Genomic DNA, 25,587 nt, shown 5'->3' on the forward strand with positions numbered 1-25,587 from the left:
TTTTGTTTGGTAGAGTATGGCTGGGAAAAGTTGAACTCAACTCCAGAGCAGTGAATCAAAGAATGACCGACAGCTACTTCTGGAAATGTAAAAAAAATGTTTGAAGACTTACTGGTTTTTTCTTATTTATACAATTTTACAGGATTGGGACTTCGATGGAGAGGACGGCATTTGTTGTCCATCCCGAGAAGATGGTGGTGAGCTGCCTTCTTGAACCACTGCAGTCCACGTGTTGTAGGTACACCCACTGTGCTATTAGAGTGGGAATTCCAGGATTTTGACCCAGCGACAGTGAAGGAACAGCGACATATTTCCAAGTCAGGATGGCCAGTGACTTGGAAGGGAATCTTCAGGTGGTGTTGTCCATATGTATCTGCTGCCTTTGTCCGTCTAGATGGTAATGGTCATGGGTTTGGAAGATGCTGTCGAAGGAGCCTTGGTGAGTTCCTGTAGTGAATCTTGTTGAGGGTACACACTGCTGCCACTGTGCATTGGTGGTGGAGGAATTGAATGTTTGTAGAAAGTATGCCAATCAAGCAGACTGCTTTGTCCTGGATAGTGTTGAGCTTCTTGAGTGTTGTTGGAGCTACAATCATCCAGGCAAGTGGAGAGTATCCCATCACACTCCTGACTTGTGCCTTATATGTGGAGGACAGGCTTTGGGGAATCAGGAGGTGAGTTACCGCAGGATTCCTACCTGCTGACCTGATCTTGTAGCCACAGTATTTATAGAACATAGAACAGTACAGCACAGAACAGGCCCTTCGGCCCTCAATGTTGTGCCGAGCCATGATCACCCTACTCAAACCCACGTATCCACCCTATACCCGTAACCCAACAACCCCCCCCTTAACCTTACTTTTTTATTAGGACACTACGGGCAATTTAGCATGGCCAATCCACCTAACCCGCACATCTTTGGACTGTGGGAGGAAACCGGAGCACCCGGAGGAAACCCACGCACACAGGGGGAGGACGTGCAGACTCCACACAGACAGTGACCCAGCCGGGAATCGAACCTGGGACCCTGGAGCTGTGAAGCATTTATGCTAACCACCATGCTACCCTGCTAGTTCAGTTCAGTTTCTGGTCAATGGTAACCCCCAGGAAGTTGATAGTGGAGATTCAGAGATGGCAAAGCCATTGAATGTCAAGGGGTGATGGTTTGATTCTCTCTTATTGGAGATGGTCATTGCCTGCCACTTTTGTGTCACAATTGCTACTTTCCATTTGTCAGCCGAAACCTGGATATTGTCCAGATTTTGTTGCATTGGCACGTGGACTGCTTCAATGTCTGAGGAGCCGTAAAAAGTGCTGAACATTGTGCAGTCATCAGCAAACATCTCCATATCTGACCTTATATTGGAATGAAGGTCATTGATGAAGCAGTTGAAGATGGTTGGGCGCAGGACAGTACCCTGAAGAACTCCTGTAGTGATTTCATGGAACAGAGGAGGTTAACCTCCAGAAGCCACAGCTATCTTCCTTTGGACCAGATAGGACTCCAACCAGTGGAGAACTTTCCCTCTGATTCCCAATGATTCCAGTTTAGCTAGGGCTCTTTGATGTCATAGTCAATCAAATGTGTCTTGATGTCAAGAGCTGTCACTTACACCTCACTTCTGGAGTTCAGCTCTTTTGTCCATGTTTGAACCATGGCTGTAATGAGGTCAGGCGTTGAGTGACCCTTGTGCAACCCAAACCGAGATGTCTGTAAGCAGATGATTGCAAAGCAAGTGCCACTTAATACCACTGTTGATGATCCCTTCCATCACTTTACTGATGATGTGGAGATGCCGGCATTGGACTGGGGTGAGCACAGTAAGAAGTCTTACACCAGGTCAAAGTCCAACAGGTATGTTTCGCATCACTAGCTTCCGACGGACAGCTTCTTCCTCAGGTGAATCACTTTACTGATGATGAAGAGTAGACTGGTAGGCCGGTAACCAACAGGGTTGGAATTTTCCTATTTCTTCTGTACAGGGCTACCTGGAAAATGTTCCACATTACTGGGTGGATTCCAGTGTTGGAACTTTACTGGAATTGCTTGGGTAGCGGCATGGCAAGTTCTGGGGCACAAGTCTTCAGTACTATTGTCAGAATATTGTCAGAGCTCCATGCCTTTACAGTATCCAATGCCTTTGCCAATTTCCTGATGTCACATGGGGTGAACCGTAATGGCAGAAGACTGTCATCTGTGATTCTGGGGACCTCTGGGGGAGACTACGATGGACCATCCGCTCGGGTGACAATTATGAGGAATGCTTCACATTGTAGTCTGCATATGTGCAGGGCACCTCTATTATTGAGGATGGGGATATTTAAGGTGCCTCCTTCTCCACTGAGTTGTTTAAATGCTTCGCACCATTCACAATTGGATGTGATAGGACTGCAGAACTTCGCTCTGATCCGTTGGTTATGGATTTGGATTTACTGTCATGTGTATCGAGGGTCAGTGATTGGTATTGTTCTGCGTACAGTCCAGACAGATCATTCCATACATGAAAAACATAGGACATACGATAGCTATACAATGTTAATACATAGACATAGACATAGACATTGATTGAAGCATACAGAGTGTGGTACTATTCAGTGTAATGATATGTATAATCTAAGGAGAGTAAAGGGTTAACAAGATGATGTTCATGTATATCAACACTAGATGGCATCACTGAGTAGTCTTATAAAAGGCTGCGTCTCTAGGCATTCTGGGAGAAGCTGTTGGAGAAGTTGATATAGAAGGACAGTGTGAAGTTGAGTTAGAGTGTAGGTTATATATTAGAGAGTCAATTATTTACTGTATCATAGATTCAATACTATTATTTTGTTAACTATTACTCAGTAGAGTGTGCGAACCATTTCAAGTAGTGGAAATTCATTTTCTTTTTTAAGTACCCAATTAATTTTTTCCAATGAAGGGGCAATTTAGCTTGGCCAATCCACCTACCTGTTGAGGATGTGACGACACACATTGTTGAAGGTCGCGCAGTAGATGTGGTGTATATGGATTTCAGTAAGGCATTTGATAAGGATCTCATGGTAGGCTCATTCAGAAAGTTAGGGGGCATGGGATACAGGGAAATTTGGCTGTCTGGATACAGAATTGGCTGGCCGAAAGAAGACAACAAGTGGTACTGGATGGAAAGTATTCCGCCTGGAGGTTGGTGACCAGCGCTGTCCCGCAAGGATCTGTTCTGGGACCTGTGCTCTTTGTGGTTTTTATAAATGACTTGGATGAGGAAGTGGAAGGGTGGGTTAGTAAGTTTGCCGATGAACGAAGGTTGGGGGAGTTGTAGATAATGTTGAGGGTTGTTGCAGGTTACAGCAGGACATTAACAGGGTGCAGAGCTGGGCTGGGAAGTGGCAGATGGAGTTCAACCTTGATAAATGTGAAGTGATTCATTTTGGAAGGTCGAATTTGAATACTGAATACAGGGTTCAAGGCCGTATTCTTGGAAGTGTGGAGGAACAGAGGGATCTTGGGGTTCACGTACATAGATCCCTCAAAGTTGCCACCCAGGTTGATAGCGTTGTTAAGAAGACGTATGGTGTGTTGGTTTTCATTAACAGGGGCATTGAGTTTAAGAGCCGCGAGGTTTTGCTGCAGCTTTATAAAACTCTAGTTAGACCACACTTGGAATAATGTGTCCTGTTCTGGTCACCTCATTATAGGAAGGATGTGGATGCTTTGGAGTGGGTACAGAGGAGATTTACCAGGATGCTGCCTGGACTGGAGGGCCTCAAAGGTTGAGGGAGCTAGGGCTTTTCTCACTGGAGCGAAGAAGGCAGAGAGGTGACTTGATAGAGGTGTACAAGGTGATGAGAGGCATGGATAGAGTGGATAGCCAGAGACTTTTCCCCCGGGTGGAAATGGCTGTCGCGAGGGGACATCATTTTAAGGTGATTGGAGGAAGGTATAGGGGAGATGTCAGAGGTAGGTTCTTTACACAAAGAGTGTGTAATGCACTGCCAGCAGAGGTGGTGGAGTCAGAGTCATTAGGGACATTTAAGCGACTGTTAGACAGGCACATGGATAATTGAAGGGGTGTAGGTTTGGTTGATTTTAGATGAGGATAAATGGTCAGCACAACATCGTGGGCTGAAGGGCCTGCACTGTTCTGTACTGTTCTATGTTCTATAATCTGCACATCTTTGGGCTATGGGGGCAAAACCCATGCAAACGCGGGAAGAATGTGCTAACTCCACACGGACAGTCACCCAGAGCCGGGATTGAACCTGGGACCTCGACGCCATGAGGTAGCAGGGCTAACCCACTGAGCTACCGCGCTGCCCAAGTAGTGGAAATTCATAATATGCTACCAGTAGTGTAAAATAAACTAGTTGTGATTTAAACAGAAAGCTTTATGTTCTTTGTCAACACTATGACTTTGGATATCTTGGAGAACAATACAAGTAACATAACACTCAGTAGAAAGGATGTGTGGAGAGATCAGTTCAGTCCATAAGGACAGTCCATCAGGACTCTGTTAACAGCAGGAAAGAAGCTGTTTCTGAATCTGTTTGTGCGTGTTCTCAGACTTTTGTATCTCCTGCCTGATGGAAGAGGTTCGAAGAGAGAATAACCCTGATGGGAGTAGTCTTTGATTATGCTGTCTGCTTTCCCAAGCCAGTGGGAGGTGTCAACAGAGTCAATAGATGGAAGGCAGGTTCATGTGATGGCTATGTTCGCGACTCACTGTCTTGGGCCGAGCAGTTGCCATACCAGGCTGTGTTGCAGCCAGATAGGATGCTTTCTATGGTGTATCTGTAAAAATTGGGAAGTGTCAATGTGGACATGCCGAATTTCCTCAGTTTCTTGAGAAAGCATAGGCACTATTGTGATTTCTTTGTCATAGCTGTTATGTTCTGTGTTATGGCCGTGGTAAAGCTCTACATAGAGCAGCGAGGTCTTTGACTAGTCAGATAGTTTAACACGATGAACATGTGGAATGATGACTAACAAACTATCATACAAATGGTAACTAATAATTGAATTCAGTCAATTCTCCTGGAGCTATTTCTAGTGTAGCTGTCCTCTAGTGCGACTTACAACCAACTACCGAATCTCTTGAGTCATATGGTGAATTTATATCACCACCTGCTGTTCAGAGGTCATATCGATTACTATATACATTGACAGATAACTATATACATTGATATGCACACACATATCACCACAATAGCATTGACGTGGGTGGACCAGGACATATTGTTGGTGATGTGCACATCTAGGAATTTGAAGCTGTCAATCAGCTCCACCTCGGCACCATTGATGCAGACACGGGTGTGTACGATACTTTGCTTCCTGAAGTCAATGACCAGTTCTTTAGTTTTGCTGACATTGAGGGAGAGATTGTTGACGTTACATCACTCCATGAGGTTCTCTGTCCCCCTCCTGTATTCTGACTCATCATTGTCTGAGATCTGACCCACTACGGTTGTGTCATCAGCAAACTTGGAGATGAAGTTGGAGCCAAATTTTGCTATACAGTCGTGTGTGTATAGTGAGTTTAGTAGGGGTTAAGTACGCAGCCTTGTGGGGCCCTGGTATTGAGGACTATCGTGGAGGAGGTTTTTTTTTAATCCTTACTGATTGTGGTCTATGGGTCAGGAAGCCGAGGATCCAGTTGCAAAGGGAGGATCCAAGCCCGAGATTTGGGAGTTTTGATATGAGGATTATGGTGTTGAAAGTGAAGCTGCAGTCAATGAATAGGAGTCTGACGACTTTGCTGTCAATATGATTGAGGGATGAGTGTAGGGCCAGGGAGATGGTGTCTGCTGTGGACCGGTTGTGGCGGTATGCGAATTGCAGTCAACCAAGGCATTTCTGGGAGCATGGAGCTGATGTGTCTCATGACCACTCTCCCTAAGTACTTCATAATGATAGTTGACAAGGCCATTGGATGGTAGTTGTTGAGGCATGTTGCCTGGTTCTTCTTTGGCACCGGTATGATGGCCGCCTTCTTGAAGCAGGTGGCAACCTCGAAACAGAGTAGGGAGAGGTTGACGATGTCTGCGAAAACATTCGCCAGCTGGTCTGCACAGGATCTGAGTGCATGACCAGGGACTCCATCAGGACTCTTTGCTTTCCATGGGTTCGCTTTCAAGAAGGCCTATCTGATTTCAGAGGCTGTGACGGTAATCATGACAGTAATCATGAGGCAGTCATCACGATCGTGGAGATAGACATACTTTCCTCCCACCACATCCAGGGGTCAAAGCAGGCGCTGCATCAAGATCTTACGTACGCTCAACTGCATGATATCGTCATATAAGATTGGCCAGAATCCCCAAGGGTTTAATCATCTACATTCTAGAGTACAGAAGGAAATGTCCCTAGAAATACTGGATGCATTGGTGGTCAACTTCCAAGATTCTATAGACTTTGGAATAGTTCCTGCAGATTGGAGGGTAGCTAATGTAACTTCACTACTTAAAAAGAGAGCTGGAGAGAAAATGTGAATTATAGACCAGTAAGCCTGAGGTCAGTAGTGGGGAAAATTCTAGAGTCCATTATCAAAGATTTTATAACTGAGCACTTGGAAAACATTGTGAGGATCGAATAGAGCCAGCTTGGATTTATGAAGGGGAAATCATGTTTGACAAATCTACTGGAATTCCTCCAGGATGTAACAAATAGGGTTAATGAGGGGGGCCAGTGGATGTGGTACATTTGGACTTTCAGAAGGCTTTCGACAAAGTCCTGCATCAGAAATTAGCAAGTAAAATTAAAGCGTATAAGATTGAGGACAGACAGGAAACAAAGAGGAGCAATTTGCAAATGGTAGGCAGTGACTAGTGGGGTACGGCAGGGGTCAGTGCTGGGACCCAGCTAGTCACAATATATATTAATCATTTGGAAGAGAGAACAAAATGTAATGGGCACAATTTAACGGGAAAAAAATCAGAGTTTGCTTTTGGGCGAGTTTCTCAGTGCCTGCAGCGCTGAAAAACACCCGGCTATTCAAGGGCCACACTTAATGATTTTCTGCACTGATGACCCCCAACCTGCAAGTGCAGGAAGATGACTTGCAGATCGAGCAATCAATTTTAAAGGCTGCCCCAATCTTTCGAGCCCCCGATTCAGCACCCCCACTGCGGCCTCCGTAACCTCGCACTGCACCCAACCTAACTCTTACGGGATCCACGATCCCCCCTCACATCACCTGACACCACCAGGCCTGACCCCTGGCACAGACAACCTGGTACCTGGGTACCTTGGAACTTCCAGCCTGGCAGTGCTACCTGGGTAACATGGCAGTGCCAGAGTGCCCAGGTGGCAATTCCATGGTGCCAGGATGGCAGTGCCATGGTGTCCGGGTACCACCCTGCCCAATGCCCGACTACCTGAGGTCTCCAATGGGCAAATGCATGGAAGTTTCAGTATAGTGTGAATAAATGTTAGGTTATCCACTTTGGTAGCAAAAACAGAAAAGCAGATTATTATCTGACTGGCTATACATTGAGAGAGGGCAATGTACACCTGTCACTGAAGGTAAACATGTTGGTGCAGCAGGCAGTAAAGAAGACAAATGGTATGTTGGCCTCCAAAGCAAAGGAATTTGAGTACAGGACAGAGATGTCTTACTGCAATTATACAGGGCCTTGGTGAGGCTACACCTGGATTATTGCGTGCAATTGTGGTCTCCTTATATGAGGAAGGATGTTCTTGCTATAGAGGGAGTATAGCGAACATTTACCAGACTGATTCGTGGGATTGTGATGCTGACGTATGAAGAGAGATTGAGTTAGTTAACAGGACTAGACGGGGTAGATGCAGAAAGGATGTTCCTGTTAGCAGGGGAGTCCAGACCCAGGAGTCCAGTCTAAGGATATGGGGTAAACCTTTCAGGACAAGATGAGGAGAAATGTCTCCACCCAGAGAGTGATGTGCCTTTTTAAAATTATTTTTAAAATTGCCCTTAGTGTCCAAAAAGGTTAGGAGGGGTTATTGAGTTATTGGATTACAGGGATAGGGTGGAAGCGGGGGCTTAAGTGGGTCAGTGCAGATTCGACGAGCCGAATGGCCTCCTTCTGCACTGTATGTTTTATGTTCTATGTTCTCCTATTTTCTAAGTTTCTATCTGACACCTGACACCGTGTGGAGCTGGAGGTTCCCCCTGCCTGTGGCCCTGAAGGTGAAGGCAGCCTTAATTTATTTATTTACAGGTCTTTCCAGGGGATACCTGGGGACCTGTGCAGCATTTCACAGCCAGCAACACGTCCTTGCATTCAAGAGCTGACCAATGCCCTTCACATGAGGGCCCATCATTATGTAAACTTTGCCCTGGACAAAGAGAGTCAGGCTCTAAGGTACTCCGGCTTCACAACTACATCTGGATTCCCAAGAGCGCACCCACGTGGCTATAGGTACTCCCTGGCAGCAGCCCTTGATGTTCATCAACCACAAATGTTTCCATTCCCTCAACGTGCAGTTAGTATGTGGTATTCAAAAGCACAGCCTGCACATGTGTGGATGGTTCCCTGGGAGTTGCCATGACTTCTACACCCTCAGTCACTCCCAGGTGCCTGGGATCTTAAAAGGGCCAGATAGTCTGCAGGGATGGTTGCTGGGTGATGAGGACTACCCACTTAAACACTGGCTGATCATTCCAGTGCCTCTCCCTCAGACTCCAGCCGAGGAAAGATACAAACACTGATTATGGCACCACACCTCCCTCATAGAGCAGACTATAGGACTGCTGAAGATGTGATTCCGAAGCCTGGACCACTCAGGTGGTTTTGGTGCAATATGGACCTGAGACGGTTTTCTACATGATTACAGCTTACTGTGCCCTTCACACTTTGACTATGCGGAGAGGCGACCGTCGAAGTTCTGCCTGATGTTCCGCTGCCTCACCGTACATCTCCATCAGTGAACTGGCAGCTGCTTCTAGAGGCTCATCATCTGACTGGGACTCAGCAGGTGGCTGGTCCCCAGTGCCGGAGTCCTGGGCTGTTCCTGCCTCTGACTGTTGTAGGGATGTGTCTGTGAGGTGTCCTCCAGAAAGTGACCCTGATTCTAACCTTGAGCTACACCCCAACGATGTGTGTATCTCCACGCTGGTGGAGGGTGGGGTTGAATGTTGTGGTGGTTCTTCCGGAGCTCCCTCATCCTCAGACGTGCTCCGGGTGCTCAGAGAACCGCTGGGCTGGCTAGCTGGCCGTGACCTGCTGGTACATGAACAACACAAAAGGACAGTTTTAATGTCCTTTATGTCCTTAATGACAGTTGATTCAGAGTACAGTGTAATTGTTGGATTGGGTGAAGCGATGGAGCTGACATCCGTACTCACTTGTTGGGAGAGGCGAAGTTCTATGTCACCACAAGAGTGATCCAGGTCCTCACCAGTGAGCTTTGTATGGCCATTCCTCCCCTAGTCTAGGATCAATCACACTTGTTGTGAGCAAGTTTTGCCTGTATGGAGGCAAAAGACTGAGATATGATTAGAGAGAATGTAGCAGAGGTTGGGTGAAGTGACCCACGTGTGTGGAGAGCCTTACCCAGATGGGACAGAGATAGGAGTTGAAGCAACGAGACAGATGGGATGGTGGTGTTGTGAAAGTCTTGTTGAGAGAGTAAATGTTGATATGTGTCCCCCACGACTGAATGTATGAGATCGATGAGGTCAATAGGCATTTGAGGACATGATGCCATGCTGAGAGTTTGACAGTGGAGGGAGCTGAGAGAGGAATGGGTGAGGTCATTCATCCGCTTCCTGCACTGGATGGCACTTCGCGGGGAGGTGCAGCTGTAGTGACCTCCTGGGCAACAGCCTCCCAGGCCGGAGAGGTGAGGTTGGTGTGCTTCCTTGAGCCGACCCTGGGGTAGAGAACGGACCTCAACATTGGTGGGCCTCAACTCCCTGAACAAGGGCCTCGAGGACCGAGGCACTAAAAGCTGCTGCAGCCTTCTTCTTGCTAACCTCCTGCATTGTCTGGAGAAGTCAGGTGGGTTGAAGAGAGTGATATGAGTGTGTTGGACTGGTATTTAAATGTGACCTTTTGAACCCGCCAGCTGAGGGCAAGCAGGCGGACAAATCAACTGCAGAATCTGGCACGTGTCCCACCATTCTGGCCATTGGGAAAGGCACCATCAGAGCCACTTGCCACCGCACGTAGTGTCAAAATGGGAGAATTCCACCCAATGTTTATGCCATCCACTGGCACTTACTCACCAATAACTTACTCAGCTTTGGCCCAAACATGGAGAAAAGATTGGAACTCCAGAGGCATCAATGCTGCATTTGAACAAGGAGCCCTCGCAAAAATTAAGTCATTACAAATCATGAGGAAAACTTTCTGCTGTCTGGAATCATATGTAGCAGAAAGGAAGATGACTATAGCTGTTGGAGGTCACTCACCTTGGCTCCAAGACATTGGTGCAAGAGTTCCACAACCATCTTCAGCTGACTCATCAATGACATTCCCTCCATCAAACGTTCAGTTTGGGGATGTTCACTGATGATTGCACAGTGTTCAGTCCCATTTACAATTACTCAGAGAATGAAAATGTCTTTGGAAACACAAGAAACTTAGTAAATAGGCACAGGAGTAGGCCATTTGGCCCTTCGAGCCTGCACCACCCATTCAATATGATCATGGCTGATCATGCAAATTCAGTATCCCACTCCCACTTTCTCTACATACCCCTTGATCCTTTAGCCGCATGCCACATCCAGCTCTCTCTTGAATTATCCAACGAACTGGCTCCAACAGTTTTCTGTGGTAGAGAATTCCACCAGTTCACAGCTCTCTGAGAGAAGAAGTTCTTCCTCATCTTAGTCCCCTTATTCAAAGGCTGTGACCGTCAGTTCTGGACCTCCCCAACATCAGGAACATTCTTCCCACATGCATTGCAGCTAGACTTGGACAATGTCTGATAAACAGCAAGTAACATTCGCTCCACACAAATGGCAGGCAATGACTGCTCCATCAACAGAGAGTTTAACAACCTCCTCTACCTAGGCCCAATCCCCTGCCCTATTCACATAGCCATACCTAAGCTTTGAACACTAAGCGGTAATTTAGCATGGCCAATTCACCTAAGCCGCACATCTTTGGACTATGGGAGGAAACTGGTGCACCAGGGGGAAACCCACACAGACATGGGAAGAAAGTGTAAACTCTGCACAGTCACCTGTGGTCAAAATTGAACCGGATCCCTGGTGCTGTGAGGCAGCAGTGCTAACCACTGTGCCACCCAAAAGTCAACTAAGGTGGAATGGAACTTAAATCACGTTAGGGACAGATGATGAGAAGTCTCACCTGGAAAATAACATATCTCATAACATTTCAGACAATTATGTGTTAACCCATAAACTGATTAAAACAGACACATTCACTCACTGGGAGGATAAATCGGGTGATGGAAAGTTATGGAGATTTTTTTTGTGCCCATGTTTTTCTGGTGAGGCAGGCAAATCAATTATTATTATTAGCGATACAGATACTAATGACATGCAGCTCTCTCCAGAACGTTTGTTGAATAAAAAAGTATTGATTCCAGTATTGACGGAAATCATTCACCCATTCCTTGAAATAATGTTAATTTATAATAAGACTCAGTCACTGGTCCTGGTACTGTCTCTGTCGTTCCAACTTTATCCATAGACCGTGTTGATTTATTGTGAGGAAACAACTTGGCTGGGGGCAAAGTATCACAGTTTCCAGGGGTTTCAGGAAAGCCCATGAGGCTGTTGAAACTGAAGTTGTCCAGGAAATTCGAAAAGTCATTCCCCTTTGTGTCTAAAGGTTATGTGGGGTTACGGGGGGTAGGGCGGGGGAGTGGGCTTGGGTAGGGTGGTCTTTTGGAGGGTCGGTGCAGACCTGATGTGCCAAATGGCCTCCTTCTTTACTGTGGGGGTTCTATGATCTCTATGATTCAATGGATGGTGGTTGGTGGCAATGTAAAAATGCAGGAACGGTATGAGCAAGATGAGGCAAAGCAGCTAGAAACAGCATTCAAAGTTAATGAGAGAGAGAGGGGAAACATACTTTTGGAAAAACTGAGTCCAATGATGAAACTATAGATTCAGTTATTGTTTTCAATCTTTAAACTTTCAACTTAGCTTATTGTAATTCAACTTGCCTCTTTTCTACTTCCTTCTCCATATGCTCATATTTAGGCTTCTTTTGAATATGCAGTTTCAAAATGGAGCATGATGGAAGGATATGTGTTCTTGGAACCGAATTAAAACTGCAAAACAGCGAGACACTCGCTCTTGCTAGAACAGAATAAAACAAAGCCTGAATGCACTGGGAGAAAGAAAAGCAAAAGGAAATATTTGTGCAAAGAATACAAAAGAATATTAAACAATCTTAGCTGAACATGGAACATAACCCGAAAAAAGTTCTTAAAGCAGCTAAAGATAATTTTACTTGATAAAAATACTGAATAGCTTGTACATCAAACCCGCTTCTCCTGGAAAAGAAAACTGTTGTGTTAAATCAGGGAAATAACTCAAACGGCAGGTTGGTAGCAAATTAAAAATGTTTGGGATTGATGGATCCTTGGCAGCATGGATTAGAAGTTGGCTAAGGGATAGGAAACAGAGGGGAGTTATGGATGGGCATTTCTCAGACTGGAGACAAGTTGAAAGTGGTGTTCCCCAGGGCTCAGTGTTGGGACCCTTGCTTTTTCTGATTTATATAAATGATTTAGAAGTGGGTGTTGAGGGCAATATCTCTAAATTTGCAGATGATACTAAGCTAGGGAGAATAGTGAATTGTGAGGATGATGCTGAGTAACTTCAGAGGGACATTGACAAGTTGGCCAAATTGGCAGGCACCTGGCAGATGGCCTTCAATGCAGCAAAACGTGAAGTAATGCATTTTGGTAGAAGAAACCTGGGGAGATAATATCGGCTCAATGGGACAACTTTGAGGGGAGTACAGCAACAGAGGGACCTCTGGGTTCAAGTGCATAATTCTCTGAAGGTGGCCAGGCAAGTTAGAATAGATGTTAAGAAGGTTTATAGCATCCTTGGGTTTATAAATAGAGGCGTAGAGAATAAAAGCAAGGAAGTGATGCGACACCTCTACAAATCATTGGACAGACCACATTGGGAGTATTGTGTTCAGTTCTGGGCACCTTTTTGAAAGAAGGATGTTAAGGTTATGGAGGGGGGTGGGGGGCAGAGAAGATTTACTAGAATGAGACCAAGAATGAGGAATTTTAGATACAAGGAAAGATTGGAGAAATTGGACTGTTCTCCTTGGAGCAGAGAAGATGAAGAGGTGGCCTTATTCAGGTGTTCAAAATTCTGAACAATTTTGACAAGTTAAAGAAGGGTATTCTGTTCCCATTAATGATCTGTCAGTGACCAGGGGTCACAATTTCAAGGTGGTCAGCAAGAGAGTGAGGAGTGAGATGAGGAGAAACGTCGTTGCTCAGAGAGCTGTTGGGGTTTGGAATGTGCTGCCTGGGAGAGTGGTGGAGGTGGATTCTGTGATGATCGGTAGATTATCATCTGTACATAAGATGAATAGTTCATTATCACTGTAAATTCTGTGATCTGCATTATAAGTTATATGTTTTATTGATTGTAGTTCTACCATCCGACCTGCAGGTGGGGAAAGTATGGAGTCCCAGGACCTGGGATGCACCATGTGTTGCCTCAGAAGGTGTTTATAGAACATAGAACATAAAACACTACAGCGCAGTACGGGCCCTTCGGCCCTCGATGTTGCGCCGACCTGTGAAACCATCTGAAGCCTATCTGACCTACACTATTCCATTTTCATCCATATGTCTATCCAGTGACCACTTAAATGCCCTTAAAGTTGGCGAGTCTACTACTGTTGCAGGCAGGGAGTTCCACACCCCTACTACTCTCTGAGTAAAGAAACTGCCTCTGACATCTGTCCTATATCTATCACCCCTCAATTTAAAGCTATGCCCCCTCGTGTTGGTCATCACCATCCGAGGAAAAAGACTCTCACTGTCCACCCTATCTAGCCCTCTGACTATCTTATATGTCTCTATTAAGTCACCTCTCAGCCTTCTCCTCTCTAACGAAAACAACCTCAAGTCCCTGAGCCTTTCCTCGTAAGACCTTCCCTCCATACCAGGCAACATCCTAGTAAATCTCCTCTGAACCCTTTCCAAAGCTTCCACATCCTTCCTATAATGTGGTGACCAGAACTGCACGCAGTACTCCAGGTGCAGCCGCACCAGAGTTATGTACAGATGCAGCATGACCTTGTGGCTCCGAAACTCAATCCCCCTGCTGATAAAGGCTAGCACACCATATGCCTTCTTAACAGCCCTATTAACCTGGGTGGCAACTTTCAGGGATTTATGTACCTGGATGCCGAGATCTCTCTGTTCATCTACACTACCAAGAATCTTGCCATTAGCCCAGTACTCTGCATTCCTGTTACTCCTTCCAAAGTGAACCACCTCACACTTTTCCGCATTAAACTCCATCTGCCACCTCTCAGCCCAGCTCTGCAGCTTATCTATGTCCCACTGTATCCTATAACATCCTTCAGCACTATCCACAACTCCACCGACCTTCGTGTCACCTGCAAATTTACTAACCCATCCTTCTACACCCTCTTCCAGGTCATTTATAAAAATGACAAACAGTAGTGGCCCCAAAACAGATCCTTGCGGTACACCACTAGTAACTGAACTCCAGGATGAACATTTGCCATCAACCACCACCCTCTGTCTTCTTTCAGCTAGCCAATTACTGATCCAAACCGCTAAATCACCTTCAATCCCATACTTCCTTATTTTCTGCAATAGCCTACCGTGGGGAACCTTATCAAACGCCTTACTGAAATCCATATACACCACATCAACCGCTTTACCCTCATCCACCTGTTTGGTCACCTTCTCAAAAAACTCAATAAGGTTTGTGAGGCATGACCTACCCTTCACAAAACCGTGTTGACTATCGCTAATCAACTTGTTCTTTTCAAGATGATTATAAACCCTATCTCTTATAACCTTTTCCAACATTTTACCCACAACCGAAGTAAGGCTCACAGGTCTATAATTACCAGGGTTGTCTCTACTCCCCTTCTTGAACAAGGGGACAACATTTGCTATCCTCCAGTCTTCCGGCACTATTCCTGTCAACAAAGATGACATAAAGATCAAGGACAAAGGCTCTGCAATCTCCTCCCTGGCTTCCCAGAGAATCCTAGGATAAATCCCATCTGGCCCAGGGGACTTATCTATGTTGACATTTTCCAAAATTGATAACACCTCCTCCTTTTGAACCTCAATTCCATCTAGCCTGGTCGACTGAACCTGAATGTTCTCCTCGACAACATTGTCTTTCTCCAGTGTAAACACTGACGAAAAATATCCATTTAACGCTTCCCCTATCTCCTCTGATTCCACACACAACTTTCCACTACTATCCTTGATTGGCCCTAATCTTACTCTCGTCATTCTTTTGTTCCTGATATACCTATAGAAAGCCTTAGGGTTTTCCTTGATCCTATCCACCAATGACTTTTCGTGTCCTCTCCTCGCTCTTCTTAACTCTCCCTTTAGGTCCTTCCTGGCTAACTTGTAACTCTCAAGTGCCCTAACTGAGCCTTCATGTCTCATCCTAACATAAGCCTTCTTCTTCTTCTTGACAAGTGCTTCAACTTCCTTAGTAAACCACGGTTCCCTTGCTCGACAACTTCCTCCCTGCCTGACAGGTACATACTTATCAAGGACACACAGTAGCTGTTCCTTGAAAAAGCTCCACATTTCAATTGTACCCATCCCCTGCAGTTTCCTTCCCCATCCTATACATCCTAAATCTTGCCGAATAGCATCATAATTGCCTTTCCCCCAGCTATAATTCTTGCCTTGCGGTATATACCTATCCCTGCCCATTGCTAAAGTATACATAACTGAGTTGTGATCACTATCACCAAAGTGCTCACCTACATCTAAATCTAACACCTGGCCGGGTTCATTACCCAGTACTAAATCCAATGTGGCCTCGCCCCTTGTTGGCCTGTCTACATACTGTGTCAGAAAACCCTCCTGCACACACTGTACAAAAACTGACCCATCTATAGTACTCGAACTATAGTATTTCCAGTCAATATTTGGAAAGTTAAAGTCCCCCATAACAACTACCCTGTTACTCTCGCTCCTGTCAAGAATCATCTTTGTAATCCTTTCTTCTACATCTCTGGAAATATTCGGAGGTCTATAGACACAGTTTAAAGTAGCTCTGTTGTATCTTAGTGTAAGTTAGCGATAGACGTCTATTCTCAACTGTATTCATCTTAGACATTTTAGTTATTCGTTAATGTAGTATTAGTAACAAATAGCATTGTTTATAAAACAAGGTCTAATGTTGTTCACATCAGCCCAATCAAGAACATTACAGGTTTCATGGGAGGTTTCAGAAGAGAACTGGATATATATTTGTAAGTCATGAATTTAGAGGGCTGCGGAGATAGGGCTGGTGAATGGGATCAGCAAGGTAACTCTTTTGCAGACTCTGGTGCAGGCAGAATGGGCCAAATGGCCTCCTTCTGTGCTGTAAATAATGAACAAAAGGAAGAAGGATGATCCTGAAGTTAAACTGGATGAGGCAAATTCAATGGTCATATAGGACAACTCAGATTTTTGGTTCTTTATTATTTGGTTGATCTTTTTTCCAGAGTTGGACATTAGGACTGGTTTAGCTCAGTGGGCTAGACAGCTGGCTTGTCATGCAGATCAAGACAGCAGCGCAGGTTCAATCCCTGTATAGCTGAGAATTCTGAATTCTCCCTCTGTGTATCAGAACAGATGCCGGAATGTGGCTACTTGGGGCTTTTCACAATAACTTCATTGCAGTGTTAATTATTACCATTAAAAAATATGGAGACATGGCAGAAAATGGAGATCAGGGTATAACATGGTGGCACAGTGGTTAGCACTGCTGCATCACAGCACCAGGTACCCAGGTTTGATTCGGGACTTGGGTGACTCTCTGTGTGGAGTTTGTACATTCTCCCTGTGTTTGCGTGGGTTTCCTCTGGATGCTCTGGTTTCCTCCCATACTCAAAAGATGTGTACGTTAGGTGGATTGGCCATGCTAAGTTGTCCCTTAGTGTTGAAAATGTTAGGTGAGGTTACGGGGATAGGGTGGGGGCATGGGCCTAGGTCGTGTGCTCTTTTTGAGGATTTGTGCAGACTCGATGGGCCAAAGGGCCTCCTTCTGCGCTGTAGGGATTCTATGATTCTATTCTAACACAATTCGAGCATTCAAAGTCTCTGGTCTGTGGAGCTCTGCAGAATCCTGTGCCTGGTCAACATCTTATTCCATCTCTTCAAGCTTTGAAGGGGTATTGTGCTCAACAATACCTCAGTGTTTACTTGTTCTGCCCTCTGCAGCACCAAGTTATGTGGGGAGCACCACTGCACCACAACAATATTGGGGCATACTGCAGGCCTCTGCCAGATCTATCCCGAGGCATATAAAGTGCATATCTATCAAAGCTAGAGGGTGGCATGTGGCGCAGTGGATAGCACTGGGACTGTGGCGCTGAGGATACGGGTTTGAAACCTGGTCCTGGGTCACTGTCCATGTGGAGTTTGCACATTCTCCCCATGTCTGCATGGGTTTAGAACATAGAACATAGAACGATACAGCGCAGTACAGGCCCTTCGGCCCTCGATGTTGCACCGACATGGAAAAAAACTAAAGGCCATCTAACCTACACTATGCCCTTATCATCCATATGCTTATCCAATAAACTTTTAAATGCCCTCAATGTTGGCGAGTTCACTACTGTTGCAGGTAGGGCATTCCACGGCCTCACCACTCTTTGCGTAAAAAACCCACCTCTGACCTCTGTCCTATATCTATTACCCCTCAATTTAAGGCTATGTCCCCTCGTGCTAGCCACCTCCATCCGCGGGAGAAGGCTTTCGCTGTCCACCCTATCTAACCCTCTTATCATTTTGTATGCCTCTATTAAGTCACCTCTTAACCTTCTTCTCTCTAACGAAAACAACCTCAAGTCCATCAGCCTTTCCTCATAAGATTTTCCCTCCATACCAGGCAACATCCTGGTAAATCTCCTCTGCACTCGTTCCAAGGCTTCCACGTCCTTCCTATAATGAGGCGACCAGAACTGTACGCAATACTCCAAATGCGGCCGTACTAGAGTTCTGTACAACTGCAACATGACCTCATGGCTCCTGAACTCAATCCCTCTACCAATAAAGGCCAACACACCATAGGCCTTCTTCACAACCCTATCAACCTGGGTGGCAACTTTCAGGGATCTATGTACATGGACACCGAGATCCCTCTGCTCATCCACACTACCAAGAATTTTACCATTAGCCAAATATTCCGCATTCCTGTTATTCTTTCCAAAGTGAATCACCTCACACTTCTCCACATTAAACTCCATTTGCCACCTCTCAGCCCAGCTCTGCAGCTTATCTATGTCACTCTGTAACCTGCAACATCCTTCCGCACTGTCTACAACTCCACCGACTTTAGTGTCGTCTGCAAATTTACTCACCCATCCTTCTGCGCCCTCCTCTAGGTCATTTATAAAAATGACAAACAGCAACGGCCCCAGAACAGATCCTTGTGGTACGCCACTCGTAACTGAACTCCATTCTGAACATTTCCCATCAACTACCACTCTCTGTCTTCTTTCAACTAGCCAATTTCTGATCCACATCTCTAAATCACCCTCAATCCCCAGCCTCCGTATTTTCTGCAATAGCCGACCGTGGGGAACCTTATCAAATGCTTTACTGAAATCCATATACACCACATCAACTGCTCTACCCTCGTCTACCTGTTCAGTCACCTTCTCAAAGAACTCAATAAGGTTTGTGAGGCATGACCTACCCTTCACAAAACCATGCTGACTATCCCTAATCATATTATTCCTATCTAGATGATTATAAATCGTATCTTTTATAATCCTCTCCAAGACCTTACCCACCACAGACGTTAGGCTCACCGGCCTATAGTTACCGGGGTTATCTCTACTCCCCTTCTTGAACAAAGGGACCACATTTGCTATCCTCCAGTCCTCTGGCACTATTCCTGTAGCCAATAATGACCTAAAAATCAAAGCCAAAGGCTCAGCAATCTTTTCCCTGGCTTCCCAGAGAATCCTAGGATAAATCCCATCCGGCCCCGGGGACTTATCTATTTTCACCTTGTCCAGAATTGCCAACACTTCTTCCCTACGCACCTCAATGCCATCTATTCTAATAGCCTGGGTCTCAGCATTCTCCTCCACAATATTATCTTTTTCTTGAGTGAATACTGACGAAAAGTATTCATTTAGTATCTCGCTTATCTCCTCAGCCTCCACACACAACTTCCCACCACTGTCCTTGACTGGCCCTACTCTTACCCTAGTCATTCTTTTATTCCTGACATACCTATAGAAAGCTTTTGGGTTTTCCTTGATCCTACCTGCCAAAGACTTCTCATGTCCCCTCCTTGCTCGTCTCAGCTCTCTCTTTAGATCCTTCCTCGCTTCCTTGTAACTATCAAGCGCCCCAACTGAAACTTCACGCCTCATCTTCACATAGGCCTCCTTCTTCCTCTTAACAAGAGATTCCACTTCTTTGGTAAACCATGGTTCCCTCGCTCGGCCCCTTCCTCCCTGCCTGACTGGTACGTACTTATCAAGAACATGCAATAGCTGTTCCTTGAACAAGCTCCACATATCCAGTGTGCCCAACCCTTGCAGCCTACTTCTCCAACCAACAGATCCTAAGTCATGTCTAATGGCATCATAATTGCCCTTCCACCTCCACAACCCAAAGATGTGCAGGTTAGGTGGATTGGCCATGCTAAATTGCCCCTTAATTGGAAAATAAAAATAATTGGGTACTCTAAATTTATTTTTAAAAAGGAAACAAAAAAATGTATCAAAGCTAGTACTATGTTATTCTTTTCATCCATATTGGGGTGTACAAAGGTGAGAAGCAGTAAGGCATATAAATATCATACTGGCTGTATTGAATATTGAACATTTGCACTGGTTTGGATTATTGAGCTGGCAACATCATATGTTTCTTCAAAGAATGGTTCCAATTAAAAGATAATATCTGCTGCCGCAGTCTCTGTTAGTTTCTTTTTTTTTTCTGGCAAAAGTGTGTTTATGTAAGATTTTTGTCAGTGCAAAACCGGCACCTCTATCAACTTTTCCATTATCATGACTTCCAATTCTTGTTATTTGAAAATATCCACAGTAAATGGCAACACAAACATGGGAAAGAAAATTGCTCTGAACACTGCTATTCGGAAAATGTCAGACCTCAGAGCTCTATATGTATTGGAAAGAGAAGCATCGATAATCTTATTCTGTTCCCTTAGTTTTCTTGCTGCTGATACCTACTGATTCATTGCGATCACATGAGATGTTGCTGCTACTCAGCTCCATGCCAAAGGAATTTGCTCAAACTGCATACATAGCAACTTGTGTAATTGATGGAAATTACATCCCAATCAGAACATTCTGACTTTGAGCCTCTCAAATGGTTTTGACAGGGCTGGATGTGTGCTACTCCTACTGAATTTACACCAAGATACAAGGTAACGGAGGGGGTCTGCGGTGAATTTGGTCCAAGGCAATCATGTGAAATGGGATTGTAGGAATCGGCAGCTCATTTTTCACTGCACCAGTTTGTATTTGTCACTGACTTGGAAAATAATGCCAAGATTTTTAATTTCAAACAGAGGAGCAGTGACACTAGAAAATGAGTCTCCAAGAAGAGTTTGAGCCATCAATCTGTGAACTTCAGCAGAAAGATCAGGCACAATGAAAACTCAGTTGTTGATTGTCCCTGTTTTATGCTGCTGCTATGGACTAATTTCACCCCCAAGTCCCTTATACTTGTTTTGGGGTTAAGGATAAAGGATCTAGGCCCGTAATGTCCAGGGCGTTTTACCTGCAAGGCGAACTACCATCCCCACCATCCCAAAAGACTCCATGTAAGGATTGCATGGCAATTACCTGAGAAGTTCAATCTCCCTGGCAATGCAATGGGAACTATCTGAAAGTACAATTTAAATCACAGACTTTGGATGGTCCCTACTGTCTTACAGCAATAGTTATCCAGAAAAGGTCAACTATAGTGCTGACCGCCCCTTGACCCTCCACAGGTCCCCTGACTGCTCCTGACCCCCCACTGACCCTGATCCCACTTGACTACCCCTCCCCCCCCCAAGACCCCCACAACCTCCCTCCTCATCACTGACAACCTCTGATTATCCTCAACTGCCCTCCCCATCACTGACTAGCCCCCCTCCTCCCCCCCGCCCGCTACCATTCTGAAGTGGACCCCCCCCGACTATATCTCACCCCGATTACCCCTTCAAATACACCCCCCTCATGAATACCATCCCCACGACTCCTACCGACTCCCTCCCACTGACCACTGCCAACGGAGTACAGCACCCTTCCCTGCTGGCTACCTCCCTCTGCAGAGATGTAGGGTGACTAGTCCTCTCACATGATCTCCATTTGTGTTCCTGCAGGAGATGTTGCCCCACAACCGCCAAGAGGAAGAGAAAATGGATGGTGGAATGCCCGAGCTGAGGATCCTGAATCCATTTGAGGAGAAGACCATGGAGCTCGCAGGGTAGGAGCGGGTTTACATAGATTACATAGAATTTACAGTGCAGTTAAAGCGAGGTTGGCCTGTGAGAGAAAAGTGAGGAGCCACCACCATCCAGATGATCAATCTCAAGTGAGGTCAGTGGAGTCCAAACCCTTGACCAGGCATGTACTAAAACATGCCCCTTGCTTTGCAGGAACAGCAACCAAAGAACCTGGCCCATCTACCAGCGGAACACCACCACACACCCTCAACAGCATCTCGGAGGAGATCTTGAAGCAGAAAACAGATGAATCCTCCCAGCTATTACTCACACCATTCACGATTGCACACACCTCAGTGGACAATCTTAGCAGGCTGACATCTGGATCACTATCTGGTGAGCACCATACTGCTTCTAATGCACAGCAGGTTGAGGCAGGAAAATCCCAGGGATTGGACAGTTAGAGGTCTGCTGGATCCCAAGACACAGCTGTACCCAGTAAGATGCCATGCCTCTGGACACGTTCGTCCCTCAGCTGTTTGAGAAACAAAGGCAGAGCCGGGAATACCGGAGGGGTTGCCAGTGACACCCATGCGAATATAAGGCCGAACAGAGAGGTCCCAAGTAGATGGCACAGGAGATGTTGCCGGTGATGCATGGTACACAGGCCAATACTGCGAGCGTGGCATCCACAGTGGAAAGCGTGGGGCAGAACATCAGATCCATGAAAGGAGAATTCCAAAGCATGATTCAGTATCTAAGGTCCATGGCTTGAGGGCCCAGGCCAGCTTTCAGGTGGTACTAGTGTTGTTGCATTACCCTGTTCTGCCCGCAGTCCCTGAGGTATGCTGGTATCAAGAAGGGGGAATTCAAAAGGGCTCGTCATTCCCAGGTTCTCCTGGGTGGAATGTCCCAGGCGGTGCTCCAGCGTTTCCTCCTCCTCCAGGTGCTTGTGGCCCCCTGGGCTACTCCATTTGATGGAGGGCAGCTGGAGTGAGCTCAAGAAGCCTCAACATCATCTGGTGCTGCCAATCCTGGTGGTCCACCATGGTCTGCACCATGGTGTTGAACCCCTCAGCCATGGACCTCAGGCTGAGGTCAATGACCTTCATTCCTGCCCTATCACCAAGACATATATGGAAATCACCGACAATATTCAATAGCTCCAGATGAACTAAAGTTAATTACTCGGACAAAATGACCCAGATTTTTATGATAGCTCTGCAGATTAGCTAATTGGGCTACTGTGGAAATATATTATGATGTTTGAAGTACTGCCAGTTGGGGAGAGCTCACATGACCAGCCCAAGTCCTTATGTGGTTTAAGCGCGTGTTTTTCCAAGCAAAACTGAACAAACAGCTGAGTTAAATGGAGCTCCTTCCCCTCCCCTCTCCCTCTCTACCCAACCATTCGGCCCTTCCTCACCTGGTCATAACACACGCCATAAGAATTCATCCACATGCATCATAAACATACCTGAGAGTTTTCCTTTATAATACCATAAAAACATTGCAGGATGTATTTTTAGTTGAACATAACCTACTTTCAGCAAAACAGATCTGACATCCTGGGAGCATCATTCAATTCATAGTTACATTTATTGATTTTCTCTGATTTACCTTCATCACCTGTTGCTACTTTCGATGTTCTCAGAACCATTTCTCTCTGAAAGGTATTGCTCTCTAGGCGTGCAGCATTTATAACAATTGATCTGCATCCTAGGATTAGGGAAAACCCCAAGGCATTCTACACTTAAGTGAGAAATAAGAGGATGATCAGAGTGAGATTCTGGGCGGATTAGGGATAGTGAGGGGAACTTGTGCCGAAAGTCTGAGGAGGTAGGGCTGGCCTTAAATGAATATTTTGCTTCAGGAATCACTAGAGAGAGGGACCTTGTTGCTCATGAGAACAGTGTGAACCAGGTTAATAGACTCAAACAGGTTGATATTAAGAAGGAGGATGTGCTGGAAATTTTGAAAAGCATCAGGATAGATAAGTCCCCTGGGACTGACAGGATATACCCAAGGTACTATGGGAAACGAGGGAGGAGATTACTGCGCCATTGGCGATGATCTTTGCGTTCTCACTCTCCACTGGAGTAGTACCGGATGATTGGAGGGAGGCGAATGTTGTTCCCCCATTCAAGAAAGGGATTAGGGAAATCCCTGGGAATTACAGACCAGTCAGTCTTACATCTGTGGTGAGTGAAATACTGTGAAGGATTCTGAGAGACAGGGGCTGGAATTCTCTGATAATGGGGCAATGTCCCCACGCCTGCGGGAAAATGGCGTGTTTGGAGAAACGTTTGGACGTCTTGGAGAAAGTTCAGAGTGATTCTCCGCTTTGAAGGGGGCTAGCAGGGCCCTGGAGTCATTCTCGCAGCTCCGGCTGCCGATACGGGGCCCTGCACCTCTGGCCGCTGGTCCGTGCATGCGCCTGGTGGCCGCCTGTGGCAGCAGCCCCGCGCAACATAGCGGCCCCCTCAGCGGGCCAGCCCCGTAAATATAGGACACCCCCCCCCCAGATCGCTCGCGCCCACCAATCGGTAGCTCCCGATCGCGAGCCTGGCTGTCCTAGATGCCCCCTCCAGGTAATGGATTCCCCCCCGTCCACCACCAGGGCAGCCGCGAATTGGGTCCGCAGTTGCCACTTCGAGCTCCCACCGGGTGGAACCATGAGTGAACCACGCCGGCGGGAAATCAGCCAATTGTCGGTGAAGAATTGCCGCTGGGGCACCTTTCAATGGTCCCCGACCAGCACCGCGTCGACCATGCGCATGTGACTGGCGGCGATTCTCCGGTCCCCGGAAGGGGTCGGGCACGATCATGGGTCTGACGCCCCATTCTCCGCCCCCGCACCAAGTGCGATTTCGGAGCGGAAGCTCGGAGAATCCTGGCCAGGATTTATGACTATTTAGAAAAACATAGTTTGATTAAAGATAGTCAGCATGGTTTTGTGAGGGGAAGGTCATGCCTCACAAGCCTCATTGAATTCATTGAGGCTGTGATGGGACACATTGATGAAGGCCAGGCAGTGGATGTGGTGTATTTGGATTTCAGTTAAGGCATTTGATAAGGTTCCCCATGGTAGGCGCATTCTGAAAGTTAGGGGGCATTGGGATACAGGGATATTTGGCTGTTTGGATGCAGAATTGGCTGGCCGAAAGAAGACAGCGAGTGGTAGTGGATGGTAAGTATTCCGCCTGGAGGTCGGTGACCAGTGGTGTCCTGGGACCTCTGCTCTTTGTGGGTTTTATAAATGACTTGGATGAGGAAGTGGAAGGGTGTAAGTTTGCCGATGACACAAAGTTTGGTGGAATTGTAGATAGTGACGAGGGCTGTTGCAGGTTACAACAGGACATTGTCAGGATGCAGAGCTGGGCTGAGAAGTGGCAGACCGAGTTAAACCTAGATAAATGTGAAGTGATTCATTTTGGAAGGTCGAATTTGAATGCTGAATATTGGGTTAAAGGCAGGATTCTTGGAAATGTGGAGGAACAGAGGGATCTTGGGTCCACGTACATAGATCCCTCAAAGTTGCAAGCCAGGTTGATAGGGTTGTGAAGAAGGCTTTCATTAACAGGGAGATTGAGTTTCGAGCCGCAAGGTTTTGCTGCAGCTTTATAAAACCCTGGTTAGACCACGCTTGGAACATTATGTCCATGTCTGGTTGCCTCATTATAGGAAGGATGTGGCTGCTTTGGAGAGGGTGCAAAGGAGATTTACTAGGATGCTGCCTGGACTGGAGGGCATGTCTTATGAAGAAAGGTTGAGGGAGCTAGGGCTTTTCTCACTGGCGTGAAGAAGGAAGAGAGGTGACTTGATAGATGTGATGAGAGGCATGGATAGAGTGGATAGCCAGAGACTTTTCCCCAGGGTGGAAATGGCTGTCACAAGGGGATATAATTTTAAGGTGATTGGAGGAAGGTATAGGCGAGATGTCAGAGGTAGGTTCTTTACACAGAGAGTGGCGGGTGCGTGGAATGTACTGCCAGCGGCGGTCGTGGAGCCAGAGTCATTCGGGACATTTAAGCGACTCTTG

The sequence above is a fragment of the Scyliorhinus canicula genome, chromosome 8 (assembly GCF_902713615.1).
Source record: "Scyliorhinus canicula chromosome 8, sScyCan1.1, whole genome shotgun sequence".
Taxonomy (NCBI): domain Eukaryota; kingdom Metazoa; phylum Chordata; class Chondrichthyes; order Carcharhiniformes; family Scyliorhinidae; genus Scyliorhinus; species Scyliorhinus canicula.